Source organism: Lissotriton vulgaris, chromosome 1_1 (assembly GCF_964263255.1).
Source record: "Lissotriton vulgaris chromosome 1_1, aLisVul1.2, whole genome shotgun sequence".
NCBI classification, from domain to species: Eukaryota; Metazoa; Chordata; class Amphibia; order Caudata; family Salamandridae; genus Lissotriton; species Lissotriton vulgaris.
This window is the reverse complement of record NC_141685.1, coordinates 1,417,369,962-1,417,388,790: the sequence shown is the minus strand read 5'-3', so window position 1 is coordinate 1,417,388,790 and position 18,829 is coordinate 1,417,369,962. Positions and strand designations below refer to the sequence as shown.

The 18,829-nt window shown below is 46.3% G+C and overlaps 1 protein-coding gene across 1 annotated transcript in view; it reads left to right on the top strand.

The window, feature by feature from the left end:
• The window catches only part of LRRK2 (leucine rich repeat kinase 2), a 2,096,839-nt gene that overhangs the window by 2,028,328 nt on the left and 49,682 nt on the right, over window positions 1-18,829 (top strand). The gene's annotated exons all lie outside the window — the stretch shown is intronic.

The window sequence follows — 18,829 nt, the reverse complement described above, 5'->3', positions numbered from 1 at the left end:
AAGGCTGCTTAGTCTATGCTACATGCCGCTATGCCCCTATTTCAATTAAAATCCTGTAGTAGGTAACTGTGCAGGAGAATGCTGGGTCCCTGCTAATGTATTTCTTGTCATACTGGTCACGACGTTCCTCATGCGCTGTAAATCACCAGCATTCTCCTGCACAGTTACCTACTACAGGATTTTAATTGAAATAGGGGCATAGCGGCATGTCACATAGACTAAAAACTACAAAGACTAGAATGCTGTCGGGTGACACGGCCAAAGGGGCGGAGCTAACAACTGAAAACGCCAAAAATACGGCGGGAGAACTGGTTGCCGCTTGCCTGCAAGATCATCCCAGTGAACAAGGGCTATCGCAGCCTGAAACCCGTTTGGGGAAGCTTTTGGGAAAGCTTTGAACTGACAGGGTACTGCTGTTCTCCCTGCTGCCTTGCTATTAAAAAGGTGATTCTAACGACGATGTGTGGTGCCTCAATGTGTGGTGTGCTTCATATGGAATATATTGCGGTCGATGCCAGATCACGAGGCGCTCCGCTGCGGACGAGCAGCTCCGAGCGCTGGTGATTTACTGCGCATGAGGAACGTCCTGCCCAGTATGACAAGGAATACATTAGTAGGGACGCAGCATTCTCCTGCACAGTTACCTACTACAGGATTTTAATTGAAATAGGGGCATAGCGGCATGTCACATAGACTAAAAACTACAAAGACTAGAATGCTGTTGGGTGACACGCCAAGTGGGGCGGAGCTAACAATTGAAAACGCCGAAAATACGGCGGGAGAACTGGTTGCCGCTTGCCTGCAAGATCATCCCAGTGAACAAGGGCTATCGCAGCCTGACAATCGTTTGGGGAAGCTTTTGGGAAAGCTTTGAACTGACAGGGTACTGCTGTTCTCCCTGCTGCCTTGCCATTAAAAAGGTGATTCTAACGACGATGTGTGGCGCCTAAATGTGTGGTGTGCTTCATATGGAATATATTGCGGTCGATCCCAGATCGCGAGGCGCCTCGCTGCGGACGAGCAGCTCCGAGCGCTGGTGATTTACAGCGCATGAGGAACGTCGTGACCAGTATGACAAGGAATACATTAGCAGGGATCCAGCATTATCCTGCACAGTTACCTACTACAGGATTTTAATTGAAATAGGGGCATAGCGGCATGTCACATAGACTAAAAACTACAAAGACTAGAATGCTGTTGGGTGACACGCCAAGTGGGGCGGAGCTAACAATTGAAAACGCCGAAAATACGGCGCGAGAACTGGTTGCCCCTTGCCTGCAAGATCATCCCAGTGAACAAAGGCTATCGCAGACTGAAATGCGTTTGGGGAAGCTTTTGGGAAAGCTTTGAACTGACAGGGTACTGTTGTTCTCCCTGCTGCCTTGCCATTAAAAAGGTGATTCTAACGACGATGTGTGGCGCCTCAATGTATGGTGTGCTTCATATGGAATATATATATATATGGAGGGGAGGAGTGGAATGGTACTTAAAGCACTTTGGGGTCATGACTTGTCATGTGATCAAGTTCCGGAGCACCGGACGAAATGCGTCATGTTTGCACTTAGAGAATAAAAAGCACTTTATTTCTACCTGCCGTGTGGTCCGTATTCTGATTCTTGGTCGTCCTGGTGACGGTGAGTTGGGAGTTCATGCGTTAATAGATATATATATATATATATATATGTGATCAAGGCTATCTTTAGCCGAAACGCATCATTGCGGACTGGTGCTGGGCTGAAAACTAAATAAAAAGACTAATTTGCACCATCTTGGGTCTCGCCGGTTCCTGTTTGTTGGTGTGGCTGATTGCGCTGTGCTGCTTACGTTGGGAACTGGACATACCTCATATATACATATATATATATATATATATATATATATATATATATATATATATATATATATATATATTCCAGCTCCGCTTGCACTAAAAGCAGATGCACTTGTAGGCGGGTGCTCTCTGTGGCGGTGCCCCACAATATGAATGAACGATACAAATATCTTCCCTCTTTGCTCAAAAGAAGTCAAAAAGCACTCCAATCTGGTATCGTAGCAGGTTTTTTAATTTGCCAGCAACACTTCAAGACAGGCGCGTTTTGTTTCCTTCGTCCTTATCAGTAGGCTGCACTGCGAGGACGCCATTTAAACTTATTTTGCCGCCACCAGAGCACCAAACTCGATGATGGTAAGGGAACAGTCAAACATGTCGAAAAGCAATCGCCCATCTTAACACAGTGAATTGTACTCTTACACAACAAAGATTTCATGTCGTAATGCCACAGTATAACACATTGTACCTCAAACAAGCAGTGATTTTATTAACACATTGTGGGCAAATGTTGTCAGCTTATTAACACGTGTGCCATGGTTTCCCAGTGTGCAATCAAAAGAGCGTCTGGTATACCATTATATAATGTGTATATATTCAAACTCATAATATTATGATCACCTAATGAGTCTGTACAGGATAAATTTCCATGAAACGCATATTGTGTGATCCGGGCCTGAATAATTACAGATTCCGCCGCACATACGGCTTAATGCCACGTGACGCGATTGCCGGAAATTCTCAAAGCTTATTGGTGGATCTCGACATGCCCACATTGTATGGTAATTTGCTTTTTAAATCGAGTCCCCTTGTTCCCGTTTGTAGGGCCGCTTAAGCTGTCAACTCTTGTTCACCCTTAGATAAGTGTGCAGGCTCTTCGTTACTCTATTCGGCGTTCAGCACGGGAGACCCGCTTTCCGTTTACTTGAAGCCTCGCGTAAGACGCATATTTGCGTTAATTTCAGAGGATCTTTCCCACATTGCTCACCGCTACACTGCTAATTCGACCTCGATTTAAAAAGCAAATGAGAATTTTCACCCTACAATAAAAAAACAATACGAGAAAACTGTGACAGCAAAAGCAGAAAATCTCCCATCTTGTGATTAACAACAGTTTGGAGATTGTATTCACACAAAAACAGACTTAAAAGAAAAGCCCTGAGGAGAGTCCTGTGAAGAGAGAATCACAAATTTGCTAGCATTCGCGACAAGAATTTGCAATTCTATTAAGGACACGGAGGCGAAGATTATGCTTCTCAATCTTTACTAGAAGCTCACAGCAGCCAATGAAAATGCTTGCTTTTCATTCCAATAAAACGTTAAACTGCATATCCCATCATGCTTTACACATAACCACGCCCCTATAGTCCATAAGAGGCCTTAGCCTGCCGCCATCTTCCTCTTTCTTGCGGCGAACAGCTCCAACCGAACTTTGTAACTCCAGAACTCTTCCAACGGGAAGAAGAAACAACCTCAGGCGAACCATCTCGTCATTCTTCGAGGCTCAGTCACCTTTTTAATCAGAACCTGAAAAGAAAGGATAAGAGACCGTAACCACCGTAACCATCTGGGTGGGCAAGCATTTTATAATGTCATATACAATGCCGGGTGGGATAATCCTCGCCTCCGTGTCCTTAATAGAATTGCAAATTCTTGTCGCGAATGCTAGCAAATTTGTGATTCTATGTCAGGACCGGAGGCTTCTGATTATGCATGTTTAACGCTTATTGAAAACAACAGAGGTAATATCCCCCACCGGCTTATAATAATACGTTTTGAAGGTCGATTCCGACGACCAATCTGCACATTGCATAATATCATGAATGTTGGATCCCAACATGAACGATTTCGACGCCATAGCACCCCTGACAGAGTGCGCACCAAACATGGTGATGTCAATGCCAGCTTCTTCCATCACAAAACGAAGCCATCTGGCAATGGTGGCCGCAGCCACAGCTTTGAACGGCTTTTGTAAGGCTATCAAAAGCTGTGAACAGCCCTGAGGCCGAACTGCCGCAGTACATTCCTCATAAGTCTTTAGACATTGCACGACACATAATTTTTCATTTCCCTGAAATGCATTATAAGATACATGTGTAGACAATGTTTTAGTACGCCTAAAAATCTGAAAAGAAACTCCTTCCGGAGTAAATACTCTACCTGTTAAGTCCAGTGCTCGCACGTCCGACGATCTCCTACATGCCGACAGGCAAAGCAACATGGCCAGCTTGGCTGAAAGCTGTTTTCTGGAAAGGTCCTTGTTAGCCGGCCATTTGTCCAACAGGTCTAAAACTCGCTTAACATCCCACAAACCAGAGTACTTAGGTTTAGGGGGATTCTCAACCCTAATACCCTTTAACAACTTGCACACGACAGGGTGCATACCAATTGGTCTCCCATCCAGCTGAACATGACCCGCTGAGATGGCTGATCTGAAATTGTTGACCGACCGATAGGCCAGGCCCTGTGACGCCTTATCCATCAGGAAGTTTAGCACATGGGGTAAGCCGGCCCCCACGGGATCCAAATGTCGTTCCACGCACCAACCCACCCAGCCTTTCCAGGCCAAGGAGTACCGCTTCCTCGTGGAAGGAGCCCAGGCTTGCTTGATGAAATCTGCAGCCCTGCTCGAAATCCCTGGCACTTGCCACTGTTGCCTGAAAGCCTCCAGGCCATCAGCCGGAGCCTGCCCTCCATTACCAATGGATGTTTCTCCTCATGAGGGCCCAGCAACAGCATTGTCGACTTCGGGAGGAGTCTGGGTAAGTCGCAGCTCCACTGCATCAGTTTGGGGAACCAAGATTGGGACGTCCACCAAGGTGTCACCATGACCACTTCCGCGTTCTGTCTGATTACATGTGACATCGCCCTTGGGATCAGCAGGAAGGGGGGAAACGCATAATGAACCCCCACTGACCAGTCCTGGAGAAAGGCGTCCGTCGCCTGAGCCAACGGATCCGGTCTCCAACTGAAGAATCGAGGGATCTGGTAGGTCAGCCTCGATGCAAACAAGTCTGTCTCGAACGGACCCCAAATGCTCTCCAGCCACAAAAACATCCTCGGGAGCAACTGCCAATCGCTGAAGTCCCGGAGGTACCTCGAGTTCCAGTCCGCTACCTGATTGGACTGGCCCGGGAGATATTCCGCAATGACCCAAATCTGGTTGCGGAGGCAATAATGCCAAAAGTCTTTGGCTATTTGCACAAGCATGGACGACCTCGTGCCTCCCAATTTGTTGATGTACCTCACTGCCGAAATGTTGTCCAGACGCAGGAGGATACAACAGGATGTCTGCTGTGGGGACAACGTTCTCACCGCGAACGACCCCGCCAGTAGTTCCAGACAATTGATATGGAGAGAAAGTTCCTCCGGGGACCAACGTCCTCCCGTGTCTCCACAACGCGCGCCCCAGCCCCAACGGCTGGCGTCGGACTCTATCGTGACTTCCGGAAGGGAACCGAAGATCGCTCGACCATTCCCAGCGTCGACATGTCCCAACCACCATTGCAACTCCGTCCTCACCTCTTGCGTGAGGGGAATGCTGTCCGAATACGAGAGACCCTTCTGCAGGTGTCTGATCTTCAACTGTTGCAGGGCCCTGTAATGCAGCGGGCCCGGGAAAATCGCTTGTACTGAAGACGCTAGAATTCCCACCATTCTCGCCAACGCTCTCAAGGAGACAGACTGACTGCTCAGCAGTTTCCGGATCTCTTTCTTCAAATCCCGGAGTTTGTCCTTCGGAAGGCACAATTGGGCCATCACCGGATTTACCGTGAAACCTAGAAAGTCTATAACCTGTGAAGGAACCATGACCGACTTCTTGGTGTTTATAACAAAACCCAGATCCTGTAAGATAGTCGTGGTCAGTTGGAGGTGTCGTAAGAGATTCTGCCGACACTGGTCCACTATCAGAATGTCGTCGAGGTATATAATGAGACGAATACCTCGCTCCCGAAGGTATGCCACTACCGGCTTCATCACCTTGGTGAAGCACCAAGGAGCCGAGGAGAGCCCGAAAGGCAGAACCAAATATTCGTACCATCGGCCTCTCCATTGGAATTGAAGAAACCTGCGGTGCGGGGGAAAAATCGGAATAGACAGATACGCGTCTTTCAGGTCCAGCCGGACCATCCAATCTCCCACCTGCAGTAGATCCGTTAAAAGATGGATGCCTTCCATCTTGAAATGGGTGTACGTCAGGAATTGATTGAAGCCCCTGAGATTTAACACTAGTCTGTTTCCACCCCCTTTTTTCTGGATTACAAAAATGTTGCTGCAGAAACCGTGAGGGCAGCGCATACTTGGTGCAATCGCGCGCTTCTGCAGCAAGGCCGCTATCTCTTCGTCTATGAAACTGGCCTCTAGTTGGGAAAAATGGAGAATTGGGGGTACGTTTGCCTGAATAGGACGTGAGTAAAACTCCAGGTGAAAGCCCTGAACTGTCTGCAAGACCCAAGCGTCCTGTGTAAGGTCCACCCACCGCCCCAGGCAGTACTGAGTCCGACCCCCCAGAGGAAGAAGGGAAGTATCTGACAGTCTCACCTGAGCTCTGCTGGTGCTTGAACTTTCCCCGGCCATCTCCGGTTTGATATCTGTTTTTGTTGAACCTCCGACGGGAGGGGTAGAAGGTTCCTCCTCGTGTTGAGTCAAAGTCATTCCTGCCCCTTCCGAAGTCGCCTCTGTGGGGGCCAGGAGGACCTCCTCGGCCTGACGAGCGATCCCCGCCTCGTCCGGCCCTGTGAAAAACACCCTGGCTGAGGGCGCGCTTGATGCCCGACTGGGCCTTGTCCAATGCCGTAAAGGTACCGACATATTTGGAGACGTCCTTGACGAACTTGTCACCAAAAAGAAGACCTTCTGCAAGGGGTCCCGGTTCCGCGTCAGCGAGCTCCGTTAGATTCGAATCCATCTTCATAAGCAAAGATTTTCTTCTCTCTGCAGAGACGGCGCAGTTTGCGTTGCCCAGAAAACATATGGCTCTCTGGGCCCAACCAGCTAGCACGTCTGGATTCATGATGACAGAGGTCTCCTTGGCCACAAAGGCCATTTCTAGGATCTTTGCCAAGGGGCCGATGGCATCTAACATTTTGTCCTAACACCCCTTCCATGCTCTGTCAAGACCCCTCTTCGGGTCCTTGGTGAACTTCTTCAGAAAGGTGAGCAGGTTAGGGTCAATCTCCGGTATTTCCGCCACCTGATTTGGGATTTCAGGTCTAGGGCACTCTGAGCGCAGACGGTTTCTTACTTCCCGAGGGAAGGACTTACGCAAATTGTCGTGAATATAAGCTGTGACCGCTGCAGGCGGCATCCAATCTTGCGATCTGGGATGTACAATTTCCAGTGGATCAAAGGTGAAAGGCGTATCATCCGGCGCGAGGCTCCAGGGCTGCGCCGCCTTTGCCTTCTTTGGAGGGTTGCGCTCCTCTGAGGTGTCGGTGTCTGTGTCGGTGTTCGTGCCAGTATCCGTGTCCGTGTCTGTGTCATGGACCCTGCGTTTAGCTGTGGCCTTGGCCCCAGCGTAAGAATGGTCCGCCGTGTCCGGCAGGGTAGCCAGAGCCTGCATGTGAGGCCAAGTGGCCGAGTCCCCTGAAGGACCCGAGGTGGATGCATCACCCTTCTTCTTCTGGGGTTTGGTAAAGCCATGTCTTTTGGCAAAACCCTCTAGTTGTCGTCGGATAGGACGAAGGGCTGTAGCCAGTGCCTGGTGCACCGTCTGAGGAACAGTAGTTTCCATTGCCCTGTTAACAGAGGACTGGACCGAAGCGTCCAAAGCACTGACAAGGTTGTCCTCCAAGGCAGCCGACTGCCTGTTCTCAAATTCCTCCTCCTCATAGTACCCCTCATGAAACTGCTCTTCAGACATTCTGATGCACTTGTGATCCTTTCAAGGTTGAGTTTATACACACCAGGTACAAGGAGGGTCGGGGGGGGGGTCAGCCCACCAAGCACACAAACTACTACTACCTTCAACCCCCTCAGCAAAGCTGTAGTCAAGCGGGCCAGAGACCCAGGCCACTGCAATACCTTGAGCGTGTGCGTGCTCTAATTGGCCTTATTTTGTATTTTACTACCTCACCAGGCGATCAGAAAGGCAGAGGGATCCTTCCTAACACTCCGACGTTGAAAACGCGATTGAAATACAAAAACGGGTTCGCGCCGCGACGTGCAGCCCAAACGCGACTGAATCCTACCAAAAAATAGCCCAATTCAGCGCGATTTGGGGCGCACGTCGCTGCCGAGAGCCACCCGGCCTGAATACGCGTCAGCGGTGATTAGGGAAGCCGTCTGCGCCTGCGCTAAGCGCGCAACACTACGGGGGATACCGGGCTCAGCAGGCTCATTAAAGAAACACACAGGCCTCCGTCTGCCCCCGGTCAACGACCGAGCTACCCTCGCGCCTAAGTAGCGCGCTCAAGCCACATGAGGAATCGAACAAAGCGACGGGCACAAAGGTGCTCCGCCAAGCACCGCTACTCCCCCTAACGAGGTAACAACCTCCGTAAGTACAATAAACACAGCGCAAGCAATACGCAATATTTGGCAATATGTACAGTGTCATACAAGCAAAATATACAGTGTCAATCAACAACAACTCCACATAACACGTGCAGTAGAAACACAGAGGGAGTAAACAAGGTGTACTTAGCTCTGTGAGCAGCAAAGAAAGAGGAAGATGGCGGCAGGCTAAGGCCTCTTATGGACTATAGGGGCGTGGTTATGTGTAAAGCATGATGGGATATGCAGTTTAACGTTTTATTGGAATGAAAAGCAAGCATTTTCATTGGCTGCTGTGAGCTTCTAGTAAAGATTGAGAAGCATAATCAGAAGCCTCCGGTCCTGACATAGAATCAGGACACAAAACGCGTCGGCATATGGTTTAAATCCACTTTAAATCAAAAGGATAAAATACCCTTCAGTAAAAAAAATTACGTTAACACTTTATGGACACTAAATGAAGAGTCAAAAATAGGGCAACAAGGCAGAGAGTAGTTGTTTTATTGTACTATATCATTTTTTCACAAATTGTTTGTTTCACAAATTGCACATTTAAGAGTCTTGTGAGGGTGTTTGTAAATTATGATTTATTTTGTATAAAAGTGTAAATGTTTTTATGAAATGTCTTTGTGATATGGAAATTAACTGACATTGGTTTCCATTTCTTCAAGTGGGAATGTGTGAAAACACAATTGTAAAATATAAAGTAAAAAGGTTTGAATAAATATACCAGGATAAACACAAGGAGGAAGTGTTTGTCTTTAAGATGAAATCAATTAAGCTTTAAAAAACTCTGAGATATAGGCGTACCAGAAGAGAAGAAGGCACGTACTTAAGGCTGTAAGTATAGGGCTTCTTTATTTTCTAGGGTCACCCTTGACCCCCTCTGTTAGAGAGACACGTTTCGACTTTGCAGAAGCCTTTCTCAATGTAATTGGCGCCAAATGCATGTGAGTTATTTATATCCTGTCCCACTATATATTCACACCCTTATCAGAGCTTAACAGTGGAAATTCCTCATGTTTGTGGTAGGGAGTGAGCACTTCCAATGTGTGGTTCATTCCGTTAGACTTTTTTCAACTATCCGAGTTTTCACAAAGCTGATGGCATTAGTAGTGACCCACTTAAACAGTCAGTGTTTTCATGCCTTCCGCACCTTGACTACTGACTCCTGAATGCCATTTTAACTGAGTTACTGGTGCAGTATTTGTATTCTACAGTCACTTTTTGCAGTGTATACTTTGCCCATCTATGAAAGAAACAATTAATGCCCGTCTCAGCTGAAAATTATACAATTGCAATGAAGCCTGTGCATGCAGAGGAACATTTTTGTGTGCATCACTCTAGACAGAATCTTGATCAGTTGTGAAAAACATGTTCCATTGCTGGGATCAGCCCTTGAGCATGTTAAAGGGGGAAGTCCTTCTGACGTCTATGGCCACAATTCTTATTGGTTACTAACATGTAACCCTCTAAAATGTCAAACTTTTACTTCCCACCCCTTACTTCAGAAAACAAACTGTAATTTAGCATGATGAGTAAAACAAACTCATAGTTATTTGTAAACAATTGTTATTATTGTTTTATTTCATTTAGGTTTAGAATTAGTGTACCTGTATGTATTAAAACAAACATAATTACAATTAATGTTAAGGTTTGGTGTTTGTATAACATTATTTATTACTTTAATTTTATTTCATTATTTTAAACATTTTTATTGGACTTTGCACAATTTTACAATACAACATAACGTAGGGCAAATAACTACATGAGCATGTTTGTAGTTGGTGTACCTAATATTTGCTCATTAAATATCTACTGTAATATAGATGTGTTACTTGTAGAACTGTGCAGAATAAGTGTGTGTTCTCCACGTCTGAAAAGCTCTGCTGGTGTGGCCTTACTGTAGAAAGTTGGACATCTATATATTATCACATTCAGTTGCAAAGGAGCCTTCAAAATGTTACTCCCAGTAACCCCACATTCTACCATGTTTGCGGGGACAACCCCTGGGCACCTCTAACAGTCGCCATCTATTCAAAACCATGACTACACTTCCGCAGACCAGTGTGGGCCTCCTTTTTCCAATTCTGCTCAGTGTCTCGTTTCCACAACATTAAGCATAGATGTAACAATGTGTTTTGTTGTTGAAGTATCCCTCATCTTCAAAGATGCTTAGAAGCGGCACCTTATGGGAAAGCTCCAGCAGTTTCTGGAATATATCAGTAAATGTTTGAAAAATTCCCCTCAAAGAATGGTCGTAATCAAGGCTATAGTCAGACCGTTTGAATAAAATGACCCAATACAGATATACATCTCAGGCATTCTGGTCTCAGAACTCTCTGGAAGTTCCATATTGTTCCCAGAGTTAAATACATTCTATGCATATATTTCAATTGAATGCGGCATAGTCTGTTGGCTATTGCCGATTCCCTCCGAGCCATGAGAGCAAATAACCATTCAACATCATTCCGTAACCTACTGTCTTTCTCCCTATTGTTCCTGTATTTTGTGAATTGTTTGTGGGGGTAATTAATTATGGCGCTTTTTATTTTAACATGACACCTTCCTGATCAGTGGGAGGGGGGACAATGTTAATTTTGCCTCTAGTAGGCTATGCCATTCACTTGGTCACATAAGTATGACCCAAAAGCGTCTTGCAGTTGAGAAACCTGAAGAATGCATTTACAGTAGGCCAAACTCTTCCTTAATTTCTAAAAATGTTTTCAGGGTCGTCCCCTTTGTCACTTCGGCCAGTGTTGAAATGCCCAGTAAGTCCTACCCTGATCATCCCTCCAGGGTTGATAACGCAGGCATACTTGTACCAGGCCACAATTGAATTTGACCAATCTAGATTCCATCTTATGTCTCTATTAACAGCTTTCCAAATTGTCAACACAAATCTCAGCTGCAGTTTAGCACCATATAAGTAATGTAACGGGGAGTACTCACCCAACGTTCACAGTTCTGAGGCATAGGCCGCGCCTAGTACCTACCCACTGAGGGGAGAGTATATCCACCAAGAGTTCCAATGGTTAGCAATATGCTTCGGGATCTATCCTCGCTGGGCCCCCTTAAACAGATTTACAGCAATTAATATAGGAGACCCTTGGCCTCCTGTTTCAAAGAAAGGATCGCAGCAATGACTTCCCATCAGCACAGAAAGTGACATCACTGGATCTCCCATCTTCCACCCACACAGGAAGTGGCATCATGGAATTTCCCATCATCCATATGGACAGGAAGTGACATTACTGGTTTCTAGCCAATACCGTCTTTGAAAGAAGAAGCCCAGCAAGAGGTCTTGACTTTCTATCACCCTTCAGCTCAGGAAATGACAGCCCAGCACCCTGCAATTCTCCCCTCCTCTCAGGACCTCCTTTTTGGCAGTTGCAACACAGATATATAGCAGGCACATGGAAGACAGCCTGTCTGCACCGATCGTGCCTGGACGGCGCCCAGCACCAAGACACCTGGTCCAGTCAATGCCAAGTGATACTCCACTGCATTCCTTAGCTTGCTGGACCCCGGATGCATTTCCCCCAACTGCTGCCATGCCGTGCCTCACACCCCAGTAGGATCTTTCACTTGCACCCACTGCCGGTTTTCAAGCAGCCACCTACCCACAAGTCCCACCCAAATACCGACAACGCTGTCAAAACCCGCTCCCAACACACACGCCACAAAAGCACCAAACAAAATCTATAACCTCACCTTACAATTCACACCTCATCAAACCCCCACATCAACACCATCTCGCAGGCATGCTTCTCAATCAACATCACTCACCAAACACACAACCGATATTTGGGAACTGCTAAGTAGTGAAGCACACAACACCCTCTTCATCAGACCTGGCTCAACCCCTCATTGGCTCCCAACATCACCATGGCAATCTGAGTGAGCTACAAAATTGCTTGATTGGAACACCTTCACAAGCCAGAAAAAGGACTCTACAAGGGATCCATCAAATGCACAGCATCCACAGAGAACGCCACCCCATTCGTAAGACACCTGCACTTCAAGCTGCAAATGTCCGAAACCTTCCCCTTGAATGGAACCCTGGCCTACCGTCCATGGGCCTCCTTTACCAACCTCATCACCAACTTTGCCGCTGTGCTCACCATGTACTCTAGAGCCTACATGCTTCTTGGTGACTTCAAATTTCACCTGGAAGACCAAAATGGCTCCTGCTCCATAGCACTCCTTGAAAGCTTGAGCAACATTGGACTTACCCAGCTCGTCTTAAAACCAACACATACTGCAGGTGGTGTCGTGGCTGCCTCTCCATTTCATTTCTAGCTATTTACAGTGTTGTTTATGTCTCAGAGGTCTTCTGTGTACCACCTGGCCTGCACCAACAGAACTACCTACAAGGCTGCACTCAGGTTCTATCACCAGCAAATAAAAAACACTAAGAAAACAGCACAAGGAAGCTCCCAACATCTGCAAGGAGATCTACTCAATCATTACGGATTTCATCTCGCCCTCAGCCACTGTCAACAGCTGCCTCCCAACAACTCTGCGACAACCTATCAAACTTCTTCCACATCAAAATGTTCAAATATCTAGAGTAACTTCACGCGCCAACCTCACTCCAGAGAACTCGTTGCTACCCTACACACCACCAACCCAACTAAGATGGCCACTTGACCATATGGACAACCATCACCAGAAACGACACTGCAGCAATCAAGCAGAGGATCCACTAACGGGCCCCAGTGGACCCAGGTCGCCACTACATTTACAACCTGGGAAAATCACCAATCATCACCATCCTGACCCACATTGTCAATGCCTCCATCCTGTCCACAACTTTCTCACATGAATGGAAACTTGCAGAAATCAATGCTTTCCTCAAGAAGCCCACAGCCGACCCAAGTCAACTGAGCAACTTCGACCCTGCTCACCGTCCAGCGAAATTGATTGAGAAGACCATCAACAAGCAACCAAGCCACCTCAAACTTCACCATCTTGTAGACAACACTCAGACATGCTTTAGAAAGAGCCACAGCTACAAAACTGGACTCATTGGGGCCACCAATGACATTCGAATCATCCTGTATGAGGAGAAATAGCAGCCCTAATCCTGCTCGACTTCTCCGCTGCCTTCGACACTGTCTCCCATAACACCCTCATCAGAAGACTCCACGAGACTGGCATACAAGAATTAGCTCTAAAATAGATCTGTTCCTTCCTTACAGGAAAAGCCCAAAGCTTCAGACTGCCAACCTTTCAATCACAGACCAAGAAATCAATATGCATACTCTCACATGGAATGTCACTCAGCCCCACCCTTTTCGACATATACATGACACTGCTCATGAACATCATCCAATCAAAGACATCACAGTCATCTCTTACGCTGATGACAACAAACTCACCCTCTCCCTGATGGAGAAGAGCAAAACCTCCAGAACCAACTTCACCACATGCATGACCATGGTGGTAGACGGGATGCTAAGCAACTGTCTGTAGCTCAACTCAGAGAAGATGGCAGTACTGGTTTTCTGCAACAAGATCTCTCCATGGGACTCCATTTGGTGGCTGTTGGAGCTATGACCAATACCCAAAGATCACGTAAGAAATCTAGGGATCCTCCTAGATGACAAGCTCAGCATCACGGCTCAAGTCAAAGCAGTGTGTACTTTCTGCTTCTACATCCTATACATGCTACGAAAGCTTATCAAACCCGATGGACTGTCACACAAGCAATCATCACAAGCAGGCTGGACTACGGCAACATTCTCCATGCCAAAATCTTCAAATAACTCTGACACAGACTCCAAACCCCCCGAACTCCACTCAAGGCTCATACTCAACTTCTCACACTTCAACCACATGACACCACTCCTCAAGAAGAAGCTTCAGTGGCTCTGTAGCCGATTCAGACAGAAGAGACACAGGCTTTAGACTAGAAGGAAGATATTGTATTGTTTCAAAAGCTTATTGTTAGCCTTCCTTGGTGAGAATTTTCTAACAGATATGTAGGTGAGACAAATGGGACAATATGTTCAGCCAAACAAAAGAACAAAGTTTCTGCACGCTTTTTTCCCTTTTTGGTGCACATGCATCCCTTTCATGCTCTCTCCTTGTCCTTTCTCTGTATTCATCAGAGTTGCCCATGGGAAAGAACAAAAGAGGTTTTGAGATACTGTTTTTTTCGGGTTACTGGTGATGGGTATCCTTATGGCGTAGTATGTTTTTGTGCTCCGTGTTGGCTATTAAACGATGAGGTGCTTCCCTGCTGGGACCATTCCCCAACAACAGCAGCCGGTCAGACAATTAGTGAAGCCACCTTGCCTTCCCCACGTTAGTGCCACTCTTTACACAAGCAAATCAGCACTTGTCTGGTGCTATGGCCCTCAACCCGGGTCTCAGCAATGGGGACCTCAGTCCCTCTCTTTCGTGGGCTGCTGGGTCTGAGCGCGGTGTCTCCTTTGGTCTTGCTGGTGTTCGCTGTTGTTACTCCCCTTTCGATTGTGCTATTTTCGCGTTCCTCCTTTGACGGGCCAACGGTCCCAGTCTCATCTTCCTCCGTGTTCTCGCTTGTGCTCTGCTCCGCCTCCTCTCGCGGCTCCCAGTGTTTTACAGTTTTCCGAGTGTCTCTTGACACAGGTGTCCTCCGCGTCCCAGACATGCCCTCCTCTCGCCCATACCTTTTTTTAGGCCTAGTTTGGGCAGCACATGTGCTGCGAGCCAAGCTGTATTAGGGTATGGTGCGAAGCCACGACCACTCTCCGCCCATATTTTTCATTGGCTTGTGTCATTGTCCTTCGTAAATGTTGGCTTCTGATTGGTTAATAGGCTTGTTTGTCTCTCCTTAGTACCGCCTTGTCTTCATTTGTAACCTCCCATGAGAACTAGCCCTTTTACTTTGGTTGTTAAACAGTACGTTTATATTATTCTGTATAAGCACTATTTTCTTTAATGAATGTCTCATACTGTAGGCACAACATTCAGTGCACCATGCGCGCTTTCACTTGCATTGTGGCGTGTAGACCGCACTTATTATATAAAACTGCAGTAAAAAACATCAATTTCTGTACCTCCGAGCATTGCTCCATCATGGACTCGCATGACCCCGACCTTTCCTGCCCCCTCTGGTCGGTAGCAGAAGCAGCCAGCGATGCATGAAGAGGAGCGGTCGGCAAGCACTGTAAATGGCACATTGAAATATTTTCTTTAAATTATTTATAATTCTGTTAATAGTATTTTTTCATTTGGCAGCGCAGCACACTTTTACTATATCGTCCACGCGCCTTTTTTTTTCTTACGAACTTGTTAGGTCTCACCTGGCAAAAGCAGCACATGCACTGCTTTCGCCATGTGAGGACCTTTTGCAATCGATTATGCCAAAGCTGAATGCACGCTGACGCGATGGACAAAGATGGCTGCTCTTGCCATCCACAAAAGCTAAACATGCACTCATACTGACAAAAAAATGCGCGGCCATGTGGACAGCCCAACGCCATTTTTATTAGCGTAGGTATGTGCAAAGCGCCCGCATTTTTTGTCCCTATGCATCGCTTTCCCTCCCTCCCCCGAGGCCCGCTCAGTCAGGTAGGTGTGTGTAAAAATGTTTGAGTACATGCCATTTAAAAAAAACTTTATTTTGTAGCCAAGACTTTTGTGTTATCATAGCATTGCTTGTTTCAATAGGTACAGAATACTTTCCCAGTTTAAACGGCAACAATTTGATTTAATTTTTGACTCACTGCATCATAGCGAGCTGCCATAAACGTCTGTCATTTCATTACTTTAAACAAATGTGTAGTAATAAAGCACCAGATGAAGTTAAAGCACCACTCTTAAAAAATAAAAAAATCACACAGTTTGGGCATTTCATGCCTGCCAACAGCTGCGCTGAGATGTGGAGTGCCTGCTCGCTGGGAGACTGCCAGGCGCATACCATTCAGAAGAAGGGGAGACAATGCTACGAATGCAAACGTGCTTGTAGAAGAGGGGCTGCAGCACTATCAAACCCTCCAAAAAGAAACATCACAAGGCAGGCAAGTGTTTCTTCTCTTTCAATTTGTTCTACTCTAAGTGCTGTGCTTGTTCTTGCCAGATTGCTGTTGCGCCATGCGTGCCGCAGCCATTGCTAATACAATGTATCACAGTCCACTTGGTACTGGAAAAGTACTGCTACTCGAGGCGCTGCGGCGCATCCTTCATCGGAGGCTGATCTGCTGTGGTGACTGCCCGCCCTAACTCACCTTTCCCAGCGGCAGGCCTCCAGGTGTTATACAAGTGCACTGGACGGGAACAGCGTGCGACTGAGGGAAACTTCCATGGCAAAGGACAAAGCGGGCCGCTGGGTGGAAGGTGGAGAATTTCCGTTCCTCAGCTCATGACCAAAACACATGTGCGCGCTGCCTGGAAAAAGGATACAGGGCAGTCCAGCAGAGATCATGGGTGATGAATATTGGAAAACAAACACAGGGCTGTTCTTTTCTAGAGATTCATATCGGGTTTACGGAGAGAGGTTGCCTAAGGGGCAGCGTTGCCGACTTTGGAACTGAGGAACCAGGTTCCAGTCCAGTGTCAGCTCAGCATCCTGTGATTCTGTGCAAAGCTACCCTCTTGTGTAATGCAATTCAGTGCTCATACAAAGCGCTCTTATGCGTGTGGGCCAAGATCATGGTATATAAAACAGCAATTTTATATACAATTTTTTTTAAAACAAACATAGGCGCACAGACAGCCTCCATATTGTCCTTCTTCAACTCAGCACTCCACGTATCCAATAGTTTTATAGAATTGTCATAACTCATGTCTTGCGATAAGTGCTCAAATCACGTCTGCTCAATACTCCTTGGTCTCCACTGGATCCAGTTAGATGCTAGGATTACATTTAAAATTGGTTGCATCACTTTCAAAGTCTTTCAAGTAGAGTAAGCCCCCTGTCTCCTCAATGAAAGTGCTTCTTTTCACAAGAAAATGAACCAAAACTAATTGTTTGAATACCTCAAACAAGAACTATGAGAATTTCTAGTTGTGCTGCCTGATTTGTTATGAGACAATGGGGCGTTCTCCTGAGGAAAACGATCTGTTGTCCTTTCACACACCCTCAAAACGATACCTATTTTTGTCTGTCTCATTTCGAATGCTAATGGTGCCCTTCCCCTTTTGTTTCCTTCTATGGCATTCACTTTCTATAACCTGTACATTTTTGGGTTATATAACTTGTTTTGTATTTTTTTGATTTTCATAATTATGACAAGGCACTCAAATCCTAAAGCTCATATGCAATGCACTATGGAAGACCTATGAAATAGGACCTATATTTAAGCACACCTTTGGCTACACTTTGAGAAAACCATTTATTAAAATCATCAGTGCTTGCGTTAAATGAAACTTGTATCAATGTAGGTCATTTGTTTTGGGAACCACATGTTTTTACATAGCTAATGGAGATCAAAGGCTTCTATCAGAAACGTCTTCTTGCAGTAGCGCAAAACATTCTGCAGTCAGGACCTTTTAGAGGAATAGAGAAGTGGTCCCTATTCAGTCTGAATGCCATGAGATGCTTGGACTAGTATAGCAAGCATTGGCATAGCCGTTAGGTCTCGCCTTTGGAACCTTATAAGTATTTAGTTTTGCAGTACAATATCCTTGGTGCAACAACATCAACTGTTGCATGGCTAAACACTTATAAGGTCCCAAAGGCGAGACCTATTGGCTGTGCCAATGCTTGTTTTTTCAGAAGCTGTGTGCAGGGAAAGTGAATGCACACTTTTACTATATCATCTGCGCGCCTTTATTTCCTCCCGAACTTGTTTTTTCAGAAGCTGTGTGCAGGGAAAGTGAATGTGTGCGAATGCGGGTTTTTTTGCGGCCGTTGGCCTCACAGAGCAGACTGCCCATCCCCTTCTCACTTGTACATCTGTAGATGGTTGATAATGTCCAATTATTTTCTAATTTAACCAACATAGCTGCTATTATCAAAGTCTGTAACTAGATGGGAGTCAGAAACAAAACCTGGGGGCGGCTTACTCCACCAGCGACAGAAGGCATGCTCAGGCCGTATTTGCAATCTGCACACAGTATCCCAGATTTCTGGTGATATCAATGGAAGGAATTCGGACATTGTCTGACCGCACACCCCACTGCGTTAATTTTGGGGCGGGGGGGGGGGGGTTGGTGGAAAAGAGATGTCGAGGTCAATTAATAAAGATCTGCTCTGTTCCCGTTTGAAATTGTACTGCACCACTTATATTTGTTTTCAAGAAAAGTATTTCTTGTATTGTTTGACATTGCAGTAACATGAGGTAATAGTTTCCTCAGCCTCAGCGGAATAGAGGATAATTGCAAACCCACGCAGAAACAACATTTAAAGGGAGCCATTCCAGCCTGCCCATTCCTTGTGCTCCTTGAAAACACAGACTCTGCATGGTATGCATCTTTATCTTTGCTTATTCAAACTCCCTTTGCCTGTACCATGCATTTCTGATCTCTTTTTTTATGCCAGTATCCACCTAGGTTTTATTTTTTCCCTGAGCT